This window comes from Eleutherodactylus coqui, chromosome 2, assembly GCF_035609145.1.
Source record: "Eleutherodactylus coqui strain aEleCoq1 chromosome 2, aEleCoq1.hap1, whole genome shotgun sequence".
Taxonomy (NCBI): Eukaryota; Metazoa; Chordata; class Amphibia; order Anura; family Eleutherodactylidae; genus Eleutherodactylus; species Eleutherodactylus coqui.
The window spans coordinates 128,532,545-128,548,931 of NC_089838.1; positions in this window are offsets into that span (position 1 = coordinate 128,532,545).

Below are 16,387 nucleotides of genomic sequence, written 5' to 3' on the forward strand. Positions count from 1 at the left end.
GCTTCAGACTTCAGCATTCTATTGTAAATCATTTCCTTATTTGCATCCAATCAGCCCTCTTAGAACCCGAGATTTCATACCAGTGCTGCAATTTTCTTCTCACACTGAGATGCTGGAACATTCCAGTTTTATTGAAAATAAAACATATTTTGCAGCTACGTTTGCTAAACAGTAAAGTGTTTATTAAGGGAAATTTTGGTTTTACATTAGGGTCTGTATGTAACAAATTATTTTAATTTCAGTGAAATGAAATTTTGTATTGCAATGGCCTTTTAAAGGAGTTACATTGTGATAATCCCTGAAAATATGTAAATGAACTTGTGTTTTCCATTGTGTAAGAAGGAAGAAAAAGTTCAAACATGAGGATCAAAATCTTCGTATGTTGACTCTACTTTCACATGTTTATGTAGAATCCTATTCCATTTCATTAGCGGTTTATACTTAAGGGAGTATTCTTACATTTTTTTTCTATTAATGATCAACTGGAAATCGGCACTTGGATCCCCATCGATCAGCTGATTCCTGGGGCTGCTGTCACTGTGGTTAGGACAGGAAGCAGTAAGGACTGATCATAGGGCAACAACCTGGAATGGTACTGCAGTCACAATCCCAATTGAATTAAAAAGGCCTGGAATATGCCTTTAAGGTACCCATACACCTTCAATAGTTGTCATTCAACTGCTATTCCTCCTAACTTCAGTACGTATTTACATTCAGCTGAGCATGCATGCTCAATAGGGACAGGGCAATGAGCTTCTGCCAGACACTTCTGTCAGCAGATTAACTCCTATGGAAGCACAATGGACTGGATTGGTGAAATTGACTATCTGCCTCAGGAGCGCATTGGCGCTGTCCCATAGACTTGAGATGGGCAGCATGGTGGCTCAGTGGTTTGCACAGTTTCCTTGCAGCATTGGGATGCTGAGTTCAAATCCCACCAAGTGCAACATCTACACTTGTATATTCTCTCCATGTTTTCATGGGTTTTCTTCCACACTCCAAAAACATACAGATAACGTGATTGTGAGCTCCATTACTGAAATAACCTATTATCAAGTGATGTAATATGCATGTGCTTAATCAATAAAGGTGATTATCGTTATGAGATAGCCATTAATGGGTTCAACTAAGTTTCTGGAACCTTTAGGCCTCATGCCCACGGCCGGATCGGGTTCTGCCTGTGAAATATCACAGCAGAATCAGACCCGGTTTCCCCAGAGACCTTATACTCACCTCTTCGGATCCACCGCAAGTGTCTCTCCAGGCGAGCCAACACGCATGCGCAGTTCGGCACATGACATGCTGGCACTGGGCTGTGCCGCGGATTCCTGTAATACTTCCGTAGTGCCCACTGCGCGGAATATTGCAGGACAGATAGCTTCCATTGACGGCAATGAAAGTCGTCTGCGCGATTTTCCACACAGAATAGAACATGCCGCGATTCTCCCCCGCGAGCGGAAAATTGCAGTTGATTTCCGCTCATGGGCAGGGAGAATCATTTACCAAAGCGTGTCTATGGATGGACATTGCTGCAGAATTCGCGGTGGGCATCTGGGCGTAAATTCCACAGCGATAATCCGTCCGTGGTCATTCGGCCCTAGTGATACTAGTCTTCAGATGTTTTCACATAGCTTTTTATGCTGTGAATATAGAAATATGAATAGGTGCAGTCACCAGAGCATAAGGCATAGCATTTGCTACTAAAATGGGATCAATAACTGTAGTTCAATGAGTTTATCAAGAGACGATAATGGTAGATAAGTGATAGCTCTGAGCTTAACGAGGAGGACTTGAACCTTCATACTTGAACCTAATGACCCATATTAAACTTTACTATTGTTGCAGGTAGCTATGGTTTTTATAGGGTGTTGCATTCTGAGTTTGTAAAACAAACTTGCCCGTGTGCTAAAACGTAAATGGTAATACTCATGCCTAATATTGACTTTTGTAAAATTTGCTTATCTAAGGGAATCTATATAATCATGCTAACCCTGTATTTCATTTTTTTTCCATACAAGAATGGTTCATATAAGTTAATACAATACTTTATAACGTACTAACCCCCATTACAGCCTATAACTTTGGCTGTAAAATCAGTGAAACACACAGGAAATGGAAAATCAGAAGACCTTTCTACATCTATCTTATCAGCTCATCAATTTTTATGAACCCCTGATGATTTAATTACCAAGGTGATACTTTTCCATAAGGGTATTAAATCTATGTTTCTACATCTGTATATATTCCGCAGTGCACACAGATGATTTCTTGGTGATCCCCATATTCACATACATTGTTTTCTTGGTTGATATTCAATGTATAAAATATAGGAGTCACACAACATGCAATCTCCTCTAGCTTTTAAAATAGATTAGATATTCAGATTATGAAATAATCAATGTATTATACACAGCATCAGATCTGGGTTAATGTACAAGTAGAACATTTGTATATGACTCAAACTGCTCAGGAACTACTGCAGTAGCATCATTACTAATATATTGCCAACTCATTATGCATCATATTTTGGAGAATGATTACTTCTCCACATAAATCTTTGATCCAGTGGAGGCTAAAATGTAATATAATCTAGAAAACTTGAGAAAAACAATGAAAACTCACCCATGCAAAAAATATTAAAGGAGTTTTAGGGTTTGAATTAAACAGCGCGGCTATCTGAGCATTAGCACATCGCAGCTGCTATTAGTGAGATTAGCTCCCTCTCCCTTTGCCGGCTGGGTCCCTTAGGTGTCTATGGAACACCTCGCATCAGCGGGAAAAATAGGGGTCTTCTATAGACCACCAAAAGCAACAGAAGAAACTGAAAACTTACTATTAAGGCAGATAGAAGAGGTGTCAAACCGCAATGAAGTAATTATCATGGGGCACTTTAATTATCCAGGTATAACATATGAGAACAAAAGCTGCAAATCTCACAGGGGTGATAAGTTCTTGAGAGTAGTTAAAGATAATTACCTGAACCAACTTGTGTGGAAACCAACAAGAGGGGGGGCAATTCTGGACCTAGTACTAACTAACAAACCGGAACGTATAAAGGGGGTGCAGGTTGAGGGGCACTTGGGGAACAGTGACCACAATATAATCAACTTCCAGCTGTCATTCAATAGGAAGCCTTATCAAAGCATAGGTTCACATATTTTTGTCACTCATAGACATGTGATATTGGATCATTTTTCTCAATAAATAAATGGCCAAGTCTAATATTATCGACTCAGTTGTTTGAATTGGTTCTCTTTATCTGCTTTTAAGACTTGTGAAAATCTGAAGTAGTTTTAGGTCAAGCAGAAATATTGAAAATTCTGAAGGCTTCTTAAACGTCTTAAAAGCAGATAAAAAAAAACCCAAATCAAACAACTCAGTCGATAATATTAGACTTGGCCATTTATTTATTGAGAAAAATGATCCAATATCACATGTCTTTGAGTGACAAAAATATGTGAACCTGTGCTTTCATATCTTTTGTGACCCTATCACAAACTTTCAAGCTCAGTGATAGATCACTGAGCGTTGCTATTGGCTGCAGCCCCTGTCATGTCCCATAAACCTAGCGGGACTGCAGCTGTCAGCACAGACCGCAGCAGGAGACCAAGCACTGGGAATATGTGAATGGATGCTTGCTGATTTGTTATCTTAATACTTGCAGAAGGACTTTTACCTTTATACTATAACTGACAACCCCTTTAGGGCTCTTTTACACTGAAAGATACTGTAAATGGAAACAAACATGCAACCAACGGTGAATTAGTGATTGTATATCATTCGCTTGGTATTTATTTACACTGAATAGGGATTGGTTAGTTTTCATCATCCGCTGGATCATAAACATACCTCTAGTTAACACTTCAGCCGCTGCTTTCTATTCTGCAAATTATGCGTATAACACCTTTTTATACCGAACTATGCAGCAGCGGACGAACAATGATTTTCAGGACCACGTGAAAGTGATAATCTAATTATTTATCACTGATTATTCATTCGCAGCACGCATTTACACCTAACAATTATTATTGCAAACATATCGACCTAATGAATATTTGCACGGTAATTTGCCGTGTAAAAGGTCCTTTAAAGCAGTTGTCACTTTTTTGTGATTTCCCCTTGATAAGTCATGCAAATAAAAATAAAGGAAATGTAAACAAGCAACACTAAATCGACAATAGAAAACACACTTTTTATTTGGGGACTTTAGGGCAGCAATGAGATACAATTGTGTGTAATATTTTAGGACATGTTTAAAGCCATTGTCCTGCTAATGCTTTTTAACGCGCAGTCATTCTTCCGTTTCACATTGCCTTTTGTTACCTCTGTTTAGCATATGACAAATGTTTCCAATGCAACTTTTACAATGCAAACACAAAATATCAAATGCAGCAAACCAAAATGACGTTAGGCCACACAGGAAACCTAGTTTGGATGCACAGGGTAAAGCCCCATTTACATGCTATGATTATCGCTCAAAATGTGTTCAAATGATGGCTTTTGAGCGATAATCGTTGCGTGCAAACACTTTCATCTTTCACTTTTTGGCTGAACAATGGTTTTTAGGTAAGCACAAAATCCATCATTTAGCCGGAGAGAGATAGAAGGGACAGCATGCTGTGTTCTCCACAGGAGCAGCTGATTACATTGTATTCAGCTGATACCCCATGGCAACACCTGTGAAGACACTGCAGCTGAGTGCAAAGTTCAGACCATATGCTGAGATGTTTGAGGCTCATTTGCATGCAAATGAAGCTGATAAAGTGCTAATGGGCATTAGTACCCATTAGTACTTTACGCAAAACAATTGCTAAAACTGTCAATCTTTCAATCGTTTGAAAGATTATCTTTGCATGTAAATGAGCCTTTACACTAGTTTTTCCAATGAGTAATATAGGTTTACATAATAGCTATACAGTAGCTTGTACTTCTGTAAAAATGCACTGAGAGCTGTAAAACAGTGAAATATATTCAGCAGATATATAGCTATAAACATTTTGTTATGTCATTTTGCCATGAAAGCCTAAATATTAGATAATGTACTTGCTTTTCTTCAAGCATGAATTCCTGTGGCTGCACAAGTGTCAAACAGTATGAAAGCTTCTGGAAAAAACATATTTTCCTTTTCAAGGTAAATACAACATAACTAGGCATGCTTATGTTACTCTCTAAAGTCATAGTAAAGAAAACCTCCAAATTCTTGCAGCTCACCTATACTTGATGGCATATTGTCGAGCTGAAAAATATATACACATATGACATAACTGAATCTATTAACCCTTTCCAATTCAATTTGTATTCTGGTTTTCCTAGGAAGCTTACTCTTTTTCTGCCATTATACAACAGCGCTATATGCTGGCTAAAGCCAGTACTGCATGAGGTGACACGTTGGATAGGCTCCGACAGCAGAGAGGCTGGCAATATACAGTAAGAAAACCCTGATGGACGTCTTCCAACATCGGAGCTGTACAGCCTTAAATCATAATGTCTTCAGAAGTCAGACAGTGGATTGGAAAGGGTTAAATATCCATACCTATTACTTGATAATAATCCTAATAATTATGTCATATTAAGAAACGCCATGCATTGCCTAGGGGCAATAACCACAGTATGCAAGGGCATAACTAGACACGAAACCACTAAACACCACAGCAACTAGTTGACTGGAATGGTATGTCCCTTTTACACGGGACGACAGTCGTTTGAATGACTGACGCCACTGCTAAGGTAGTCAGCGCTTGTGTAGAGGGTTTGGACATGCAAAGAAAACTACTGGATCACGGGCTGATCGCTCAGCGCTGAATGGCGAGCGTTTACGCCAAACAAGAAGTCCGCAATCCAGCGATGTTTTCTTTATGCTGGTAAAAAGTTAGCGCTAACCAATAATGAACAAATAGTAAACAATGTTTTTGCATTTACACTGGATGATTATCACTCAATTTTGTTCGTTTGAACAAATTTTGAAACGCTCTTTTCTCCTTAGGGAGAGCAACTATATACTATAAATAAGTGAGGAGACTCAAATGGCCACGCACGCTCCTCTGGGTAATATGCAAATAAGGGAGATGGAATAAATACTGTACACTGATGATGGGCAATAACCCGGAAACAGCTGTATGTACATGGGGTCTGGCTTTGCTTTTGATTCCCAGTCATTGTAGCAAGACTTGTATAAAAAGTCCCACTTTGACTCGAAGGAATGCTGCCTTTCAGTAGGTGGCACTGTGGAGGATTTATTCCATCTCCCTTATTAACAAATTTTGAGTGACAGTCGTCCAATGTAAATGGCCATTTCCAACTGACTGGAGTATAATGGTTCAGGAGATTAAACAACCTTTAATTGGTGCCTGTGGTTCTTTACAGGATGCAATGTGCAAATTCCAGTAATACTATGATAACTGTGAAGGCAGTTATAAGTCAAGCATAGGAGCTATAATTGCCTGTACGATCATTTGTTAGAATGATCGTTCCCAATCATTGGCCAGTGTAATAATGTGCAGCAATCCAGATAATGCAGTTGACTGTCGCTGTTCACATCTTTTATGCTGAACTAATAACCATTATATTTCAGTAGCCCATCTTCTAATGTAGAGTGCCTGCCCGCTCGAGACAAAAGGTTCGGGTGCCAGTGCGGGGGAGCGGTGAGTAGCAGCAGTCAGCGGGGGGGGGGGGGGGGGGGGGGGAGAGGGAGAGAGAGATCTCCCCTCCGTTCCTCCCTGCTTTCCCCCGCAGTTACCTGCCCATCGCCGGCACCCGAACCTTTTGTCTCGAGCCGGCAGGTACTCGCTAAGGGCAATGCTCGCTTGAGCAATTGCCCTTAGCGAGTATGCTCGCTCATCACTGTCATTTACAATGCAACCTCTCTAAGAGTAGGAAAGAAAAATAATCGTATAAACAATTATTCTAACTTGTAAATTGCAAGTCTGAATGACTTTTATTTCAGCAATCAGCGCTTACTACAGGCAATTAATCTGTTCATGTAACAGGATCCTAAGAAAGTGCAATACTTTTCTTGTTTCAATGATTTTTATGACATTTTTTACATTTTCAAACAGGGTAGAACAAGGTACAATAAATAAGATAATCATCTTTCATGTAAAAGAAAATATAAACAGAGTATATCTTGCAGCATACAGAATTAATCGTCCTGTAGTCAACGACTGAATTGAAATCTGTATAACATAACTAGAAAAGAAAGAGAAGTAGAAAAGAAAAAGCATGTAGATATACACGTAGTTGTCAGGTTTGTAAAAATGGCATGATCAGTGTTTGACGCTCTTACCAAGTCACCCTAATGGCTTGAAGGCTTATCCTGGGGATATGTTCATAATCCACTTGTTACACATAGTTCTAGATTAGAGATGAGCGAACGTACTCGTCCGAGCTTGATATTCGTGCGAATATTAGGGTGTTCGGGATGCTCGTTACTCGTAACGAGCACCACGCGGTGTTCTGGTTACTTTCAGTTTCCTCTCTGAGACGTTAGCGCGCTTTTCTGGCCAATTGAAAGACAGGGAAGGCATTACAACTTCCCCCTGTGACGTTCAAGCCCTATACCACCCCCCTGCAGTGAGTGGCTGGGAAGATCAGATGTCACCCGAGTATAAAAGTCGGCCCCTCCCGCGGCTCGCCACACATGCCTTGTGAGTTAGCTGAGGGAAAGTACTATCGTGCTGGTACTGCTGTAGGGAGAGCGTTAGGAGTCAGTGTAGGCTTCAAGAACCCCAAAGGTCCTTCTTAGGGCCACATCTACCTGTGTGCAGGCTGCTGCTAGCAGTGTTTTTTTTTTCTCAAAATCGGCAGTGCAGAGCATTGCACCCGGCATTAGGGACAGAAGTGGTGCATAGGCAGGGAGAGTGTTAGGAGTTCCTAACGGTCCTTTCTAGGGCCAAATTGAAGCGTGTGCAGTACTGTGCTGGCTGCTGTTAGCAGTGTTGCATATTTTTTTTTTTCTAAAAATCGTCTGTGCAGAGCATTGCACCCTCCATTGATACTACAGGGACAGAATTGTGTAGGCAGGGCCACAACACAGTTATTGTTCATTGAATATACGCAGTGGGTCCTTCCCTTTGCAAAAAAGGAAAATAAATTATATTTGGCCTGCCTGTGTCAGTCCTAAGGTCTCCGTGTACGTGTGTGCTGCGTGGACAACGTACAAAAATCAGACGCAACCAGCTACGGTTTACTGCAGGCTTGCGCCATTGTCTTTCCTGACTGGCAAATACCTGCTCTGCTAGAGTTAATAACTCTGCTACACTAAAGTTGTGTGTCACTTTTTCAGGGCCACACTACAGTTCTAAAAGTTATTGTTCATTGAATATACGCAGTGGGTCCTTCCCTTTGCAAAAAAGGAAAAGAAATTATATTTGGCCTGCCTGTGTCAGTCCTAAGGTCTCCGTGTACGTCTGTGCTGCGTAAAAAACGTACAAAAATCAGACGCAACCAGCTACGGTTGAGTGCAGCCTTGCGCCAATTTCTTTCCTGCCTGGGAAATACCTGCTCTGCCACAGTTAGTAACTCTGCAACAGTAAAGTTCTGTGACAGTTTTGCAGGGCCGCAACACAGTTATTAAACTTATTATTCAGTGAATAGACGCAGTGGGCCTATCCTTTTAAACAAAAGGGAAGAAAGTATATTTGCCCTGCCTGTGTCAGTCCTAAGGGCTCTGGGTACGTGTGTGCTGCGTGGAGAACGTAAAAAAATCAGACGCAACCAGCTACGGTTGAGTGCAGCCTTGCGCCAATTTCTTTCCTGCCTGGGAAATCAAATCACTGGTAATACAGCATGCTGAGGGGTAGGGGTAGGCCTAGAGGACGTGGACGCGGCCGAGGACGCGGAGGGCCAAGTGAGGGTGTGGGCACAGGCCGAGCCAGTGCGGTGGCCAGGGGTAGTGGCAGGGCCAGACCGAATAATCCACCAACTGTTTCCCAAAGCGCCCCCTCGCGCCATGCCACCCTGCACAGGTCAAGGTGCTCTACGGTGTGGCAGTTTTTCACAGAGACGCCTGACGACCGACGAACAGTGGTGTGCAACCTTTGTCGCGCCAAGATCAGCTGGGGAGGCACCACCAACAGCATGCGCAGGCATATGATGGCCAAGCACCCCACAAGGTGGGACGATGCCCGTTCACCGCCTCCGGTTTGCACCACTGCCTCTCCCCCTGTGCCCCAACCTGCCACTGAGATCCAACCGCCCTCTGAGGACACAGGCACTACCGTCTCCTGGCCTGCACCCACACCCTCACCTCCGCTGTCCTCGGCCCCATCCAGCAATGTCTCTCAGCGCAGCGTCCAGACGTCGCTAGTGCCACAGTTTGAGCGCAAGTACGACGCCACGCACCCGCACGCTCAAGCGTTAAACGTGCACATTGCAAAATTGATCAGCCTAGAGATGCTGCCGTATAGGCTTGTGGAAACGGAGGCTTTCAAAAGCATGATGGCGGCGGCTGCCCCGTGCTACTCGGTTCCCAGTCGCCACTACTTTTCCCGACGTGCCGTCCCAGCCCTGCACGACCACGTCTCCCGCAACATTGTACGCACCCTCACCAACGCGGTTACTCCCAAGGTCCACTTAACAACGGACACATGGACAAGCACAGGCGGGCAGGGCCACTATATCTCCCTGACGGCACATTGGGTGAATTTAGTGGAGGCTGGGACAGAGTCAGAGCCTGGGACCGCTCACGTCCTACCCACCCCCAGAATTGCGGGCCACAGCTCGGTGGTGGTATCTGCGACGGTGTATGCTTACTCCACTAAAGCACCCTCCTCCTCCTCCTCCTCCAACGCAACCTCTGTCTCGCAATCAAGATGTGTCAGCAGCACGTCGCCAGCAGTCGGTGTCACGCGGCGTGGCAGCACAGCGGTGGGCAAGCGTCAGCAGGCCGTGCTGAAACTACTCAGCTTAGGAGAGAAGAGGCACACGGCCCACGAACTGCTGCAGGGTCTGACAGAGCAGACCGACCGCTGGCTTGCGCCGCTGAGCCTCCAACCGGGCATGGTCGTGTGTGACAACGGCCATAAGCTGGTGGCGGCTCTGCAGCTCGGCAGCCTCACGCACGTGCCATGCCTGGCCCATGTGTTTAATTTGGTGGTTCAGTGCTTTCTGAAAAGCTACCCCCACTTGTCATACCTGCTCGGAAAGGTGCGCCAGCTCTGTGCACATTTCCGCAAATCCCACACGCACGCTGCCACCCTGTGGACACTGCAACATAGGTTTAATCTGCCAGTGCACCGACTGCTGTGCGACGTGCCCACACAGTGGAACTCTACGCTCCACATGTTGGCCAGACTCTATGAGCAGCGTAGAGCTATAGTGGAATACCAACTCCAACTTGCGCGGCGCAGTGGGAGTCAGCCTCCTCAATTATTTACAGAAGAGTGGCCCTGGTTGGCAGCCATCTGCCAGGTCCTTGGAAAATTTGAGGAGTCTACCCAGGTGGTGAGCGGCGATGCTGCAATCATTAGCGTCACCATTCCTCTGCTATGCATCTTGAGAAGTTCCCTGCAAAGCATAAAGGCAGACGCTTTGCGCTCGGAAACAGAGCCGGGGGAAGACAGTATGTCGCTGGATAGTCAGAGCACCCGCCTGTCTATATCTCAGCGCGTTGAGGAGGAGGAGCATGAGGAGGATGAGGAGGAGGGGGAAGAGACAGCTTGGCCCACTGGTGAGGGTACACATGCTGCTGGGCTGTCATCCTTTCAGCGTGTATGGCCTGAGGAGGAGGAAGAGGAGGAGGAGGAGGAGGAGGAGGATCCTGAAAGTGATCTTCCTAGTGAGGACAGCCATGTGTTGCGTACAGGTACCCTGGCACACATGGCTGACTTCATGTTAGGATGCCTTTCTCGTGACCCTCGCGTTACACGCATTCTGGCCACTACGGATTACTGGGTGTACACACTGCTCGATCCACGGTATAAGGAGAGCCTTTGCACTCTCATTCCCGAAGAGGAAAGGGGTTCGAGAATGATGCTATACCACAGGGCGCTGGTGGACAAACTGATGGTAAACTTCCCATCCGACAGCGCTAGTGGCAGAAGGCGCAGTTCCGAGGGCCAGGTAGCAGGGGAGGCGCAGAGATCAGGCAGCATGTACAGCGCAGGCAGGGGAACATTCTCCAAGGCCTTTGCCAGCTTTATGGCTCCCCAGCAAGACTGTGTCACCGCTCCCCAGTCAAGGCTGAGTCGGCGGGAGCACTGTAAAAGGATGGTGAGGGAGTACGTAGCCGATCGCACGACCGTCCTCCGTGACGCCTCTGCCCCCTACAACTACTGGGTGTCGAAGCTGGACACGTGGCCTGAACTCGCGCTGTATGCCCTGGAGGTGCTTGCTTGTCCTGCGGCTAGCGTCTTGTCAGAGAGTGTGTTTAGTGTGGCTGGGGGAATCATCACGGATAAGCGTACCCACCTGTCAACCGACAGTGCCGACAGGCTTACACTCATCAAGATGAACAAAGCCTGGATTTCCCCAGACTTCTCTTCTCCACCAGCGGACAGCAGCGATACGTAAGCAATACGTAGGCTGCACCCGCGGATGGAAGCTACGTTCTCTCTCACCATCCAAAACGGGGACATTTCTGCTTCATCAATCTGTGTCTAATATTCCTCCTCCTCCTCCTGCTCCTCCTCCTGAAACCTCACGTAATCACGCTGAACGGGCAATTTTTCTTAGGGCACAAGGCTCACTCATATAATTTTTCTAAACAATTTTTATATGTTTCAATGCTCTTAAAAGCGTTGAAACTTTAACTTGAACCAATTTTTCGTTAAACTGGGCTGCCTCCAGGCCTAGTTACCACTTAAGCCACATTAACCAAAGCGATTAATGGGTTTCACCTGCCCTCTTGGTTGGCCATGGCCAATTTTTTGGATGTACATTAGTACTGTTGATACAGCAATTTTTGTGGGCCCTCGCCTACAGTGTAATCAATTGAATTTTTAGCCCACCTGCATTACAGCTGACGTTACATCCGCTGTGTTGGGCAATGCAATGGGATATTTTTGTGTATCGCCGGTGGGTTCCAGGGAGCCACCCATGCTGTAGGTGCACACGGAGTTTAACCTACATCTGTCCACTTGTAAAGAACCCCAGTCAGACTGGGGCATGCAGTGTGGGCCGAAGCCCACCTGCATTAAGCACAACATTACTACCTCAGCTGTGTTGGGCAATGCAATGGGATATTTATATGTACCGCCGGTGGCTTCCTGGCACCCACCCCTGCTGTGGGTCCACAGGGAATTATAAATGCATCTGTGTCCACTTGTAAAGAACCCCAGTCTGACTGGGGCATGCAGTGTGGGCCGAAGCCCACCTGCATTAAGCACGACATTACTACCTCAGCTGTGTTGGGCACTGCAATGGGATATTTTTATGTACCGCCGGTGGCTTCCTGGCACCCACCCCTGCTGTGGATCCACAGGGAATTATAAATGCATCTGTTTCCACTTGTAAAGAACCCCAGTCAGACTGGGGCATGCAGTGTGGGCCGAAGCCCACCTGCATTAAGCACGACATTACTACCTCAGCTGTGTTGGGCACTGCAATGGGATATTTTTATGTACCGCCGGTGGGTTCCAGGGAGCCACCCATGCTGTCGGTCGACAGGGACTTCACAATAGGGAGTTGTACCTGCCTGTGTCTATGAATTAAAAAGCCCGGTCTGACTGGGGCATGCAGACACCTTGACAGAATGAATAGTGTGTGGCACATAGGTTCCCCATTGCTATGCCCACGTGTGCAGCTCCTGATGGCGGTGGCACAGGATTCTATTTCTCATTGCTTCTGTACAGCATTGTGGGCTATCGATCCGCCCCTTTTAAAGAGGGTCGCTGCCTAGCCGTGCCAACCTCTGCAGTGTGTGCCTGCGGTTCCTCCTCATGGCAGACGCACTTCTAAATAGACATGAGGGTGGTGTGGCATTAGGGCAGCTGAAGGCTGCGCAGGGACACTTTGGTGTGCGCTGTGGGGGGGAGGGGGGGCTGTTGGGCAGCATGTAACACAGGAGAAGTGGCAGTGGAGTGTCATGCAGGCAGTGATTGTGCTTTGTTGGAGGTAGTGTGGTGCTTAGCTAAGGTATGCCATGCTAATGAGGGCTTTTCAGAAGTAAAAGTTTTTTTTTGTGGGGGGGGCCCCACTCTTGCCGCTATTGTGGCTTAATAGTGGGACCTGTGAACTTGAGATGCAGCCCAACATGTAGCCCCTCGCCTGCCCTATCCGTTGCTGTGTCGTTCCCATCACTTTCTTGAATTGCCCAGATTTTCACACAAGGAAACCTTAGCGAGCATCGGCGAAATACAAAAATGCTCGGGTCGCCCATTGACTTCAATGGGGTTCGTTACTCGAAACGAACCCTCAAGCATCGCGAAAAGTTCGTCCCGAATAACGAGCACCCGAGCATTTCGGTGCTCGCTCATCTCTATTCTAGATGACCATGTTCTCCATATGTGATGGAATTTGGGAAGCATGAGGGTGTTACATGCAAGCATTTTCTCATATACATATATTTGATGAGTGGAAAATACAGTTTCACCTATACTGGGGGCATCTGTGCTTTTCCAATGCCTCAATATAGTGAGATTAGATAAAGTTAGTATCTTACAAACTATAATCCAAAACTCTGGAGGGATTGCTGTGAGCCAATATTTAACAAGGCTAAGGGTGCCTGCACACGAACTGAATTTCCAGCGCGTTATTTTAGGCACATTATCTGCCCCAGACCGCAGCCAATATACTCCTATGAGGATCCGCAGTTGTCCCCAGACGGACGGATTTGTATCGCGTTTTTTCACGCGTGTGAAAAAATCTGCGACCTGTTCTAATTTGGGTCGGATTTTGCGCGTGAAGCCTCCAATACAAGTGAATGGGTGCGTTTTTTCATGCAGTACATCCGCAGTGCAGCTGCAAATGGAGTCACTGGTTGCTATGACTACAGGAAGTAGGCATGGTAGGAGGCGTCCCAACACACAGCGCAGAGCTTCACAGGCAAATTTTTAGAGGGAGATAGGTAGTATTTCTTGCCAATGCAGGATGTAAGAACGCAAAATCTATAGTAATGAATTCCTCTTGTGAATTTTTTTGCAGTGACTGAAATAAAGTCACGCTGGAGAAGCGCCTGAAAAAAGTTATATGGATCAACCATGCCCACAAAGACATCTGCTCACCGGGTGAAAGCATGTTGCCAGAATAATTTAACGGTGCTCACACAAGCAAGAGGGACAAAACGGAGTCTGGGTGTTGGTTTTTAAGCTGTTTTCCAAGGAATGGGCAGTTCTCTAGGGGTTGGGTTTACAATAAGGGGTGTCTGCTGGTTTTTCTGCGCGTTTTTTTCCGCAACACATCCGCGTATATCCGCGCGTGATTTTTCACGCATCCGCACCTATCCGCAAGCACATTTAGGTACCATACATGCGTGAAAATCCGCTAGCGGAATCCGGAACGCTCGTGTGCAGGCGGCCAAAGGGAGGGATTTTCAGTACCACACAACCCACCAAGGAGGATAACATCTGAAACACAGAGTCCCAATATTATTGGAGAAATGAACAGCTCCACAAGACATGTAGCCCTATTGTCACAATTTCTCCAGTAGATTTTGTAAAGTTGGGATACATTTGAGCTAATTGGACTGAAGTATAATATCATCTCAGTGTGATTTTCATTAGTGTCTCCACGTGTGAACTACATTTAAGTGCTTTATGTGTCAGATAAAAGGCTTGTTTCCATTCTTTGTCACTGAACATTTGAGCAAGTTCTCTCTCTCATTCCTTAGATCAGTGTTTCTCAACTCCAGTCCTCAGGGACCACCAACAGGTCATGTTTTCAGGATATTCTATAGTAAGAACACCTGTGGCAATGTCTGAGGCACCGACAATAATTACATCACCTGTGCAATACTGGGGAAATCCTGAAAACATGACCTGTTGGCGGTCCCTGAGGACTGGGGTTGAGAAACACTGATTTAGAGGATATATTTTTTTGGAAAATTACTCGGTCATGCAATCAGGTTTAGATAGGCTTTAGCCCTTTAGTTCTTCTGGCAAATATCTTGAGTATGCTTAGCTTGACCTGAAACTAAGAGGGTTTATGAGCATCTAAATAATTGTGGATGTGCATTGATCTCCAGGAGTCAAACGTTACTGAGACACTTACTGATCAAATGGTGTGAGTGATTCTCCCTGCAGTAAGTGTTCCAGAGTAGTGATATCCAATGATTGTATTCTCTTGGAGGAGGCCCATGGGGTTTCGTGTGATTGTGAAATATTACCCTTGCAGTTAAAGAGATGGGGGACAATGGGGAAAGATATGATGGTATAGATAATTGCCATAGAGAGATTATGAGCAGCAATTTAAGTGAAATAGGTGCCGCTAAATAGTTCTCTATGTGTACCCAGTGTTTTTGGGTTTCAAACCTCCACCATGGGGCTAAATCAGATACATGTAGAGATGAGCGAGCGTACTTGCTAAGGCAAACTACTCGAGCGAGTAGTGCCTTATGCGAGTACTTGCCTGCTCGTCTCTAAGGATTCGGTTGCCGGCAGGAGGCGGGAAGCGGCGGAGGAGAGCAGGGAGTAACGAGGGGGGGAGATCTCTCTCTCTCCCCCCTGCTCACTCCCGCAACTCACCGCTCTCCCCCACCGGCACCCGAATCTTTAGAGACGAGTGCGTAGGTACTTGCATAAGGCACTACGTGCTCGAGTAGTTTGCCTTAGCGAGTACGCTCGCTCATCTCTAGATACATGCATAGCTACCGTAGATAGTAATTGTAAATATTGAGAATGCACAGTTTTCCTACCCATCTATATTTTGTAAGCACTTTGTTAGCTAAATGCTGTGCTCAAATAAATTATGATACTAGTTGATTTACAGTTGCAAAAAAAACACATTTTGGCAGAGCAATGGGGCGAATGCAGAACAAATATAGGATTTTTTGGTAATAAAAGCATTTTTAAAGTGGCTACTCTGCCTAGCCATAATATCTCGAATTTAGAAAGTTACTGAGATTCTTCTTGTTGCGCCTTAGGCATAGATTCAAAATTAGATTGCTAAACATTTTTGTGTAAAGTAGTTATTCTAGTACCTACATATTTGATATCCTTAGATTGACAATTGAATGAATACTTATTTTGGAGATAATACAGTATATCTTCAGACATGTTTAGAGTTGAGTATTTTGCATATTTATTTTATAATAAGAGACCTTGACAAAATCTCTGATAACCTGTAGTGTAATATCTAGAGAGTGTATAGGGTCTGTTAAAGTTAATCTAATATCTTCTGTGTATAGTGATAATAACACCTTAGTGACTACCCATATGTGTTTTTACATCCTGGGTGTCTGGGCTTTAATCTACAGGGCCATAAAAACATGCCAGCCCTGTAGACTAAATCTCCA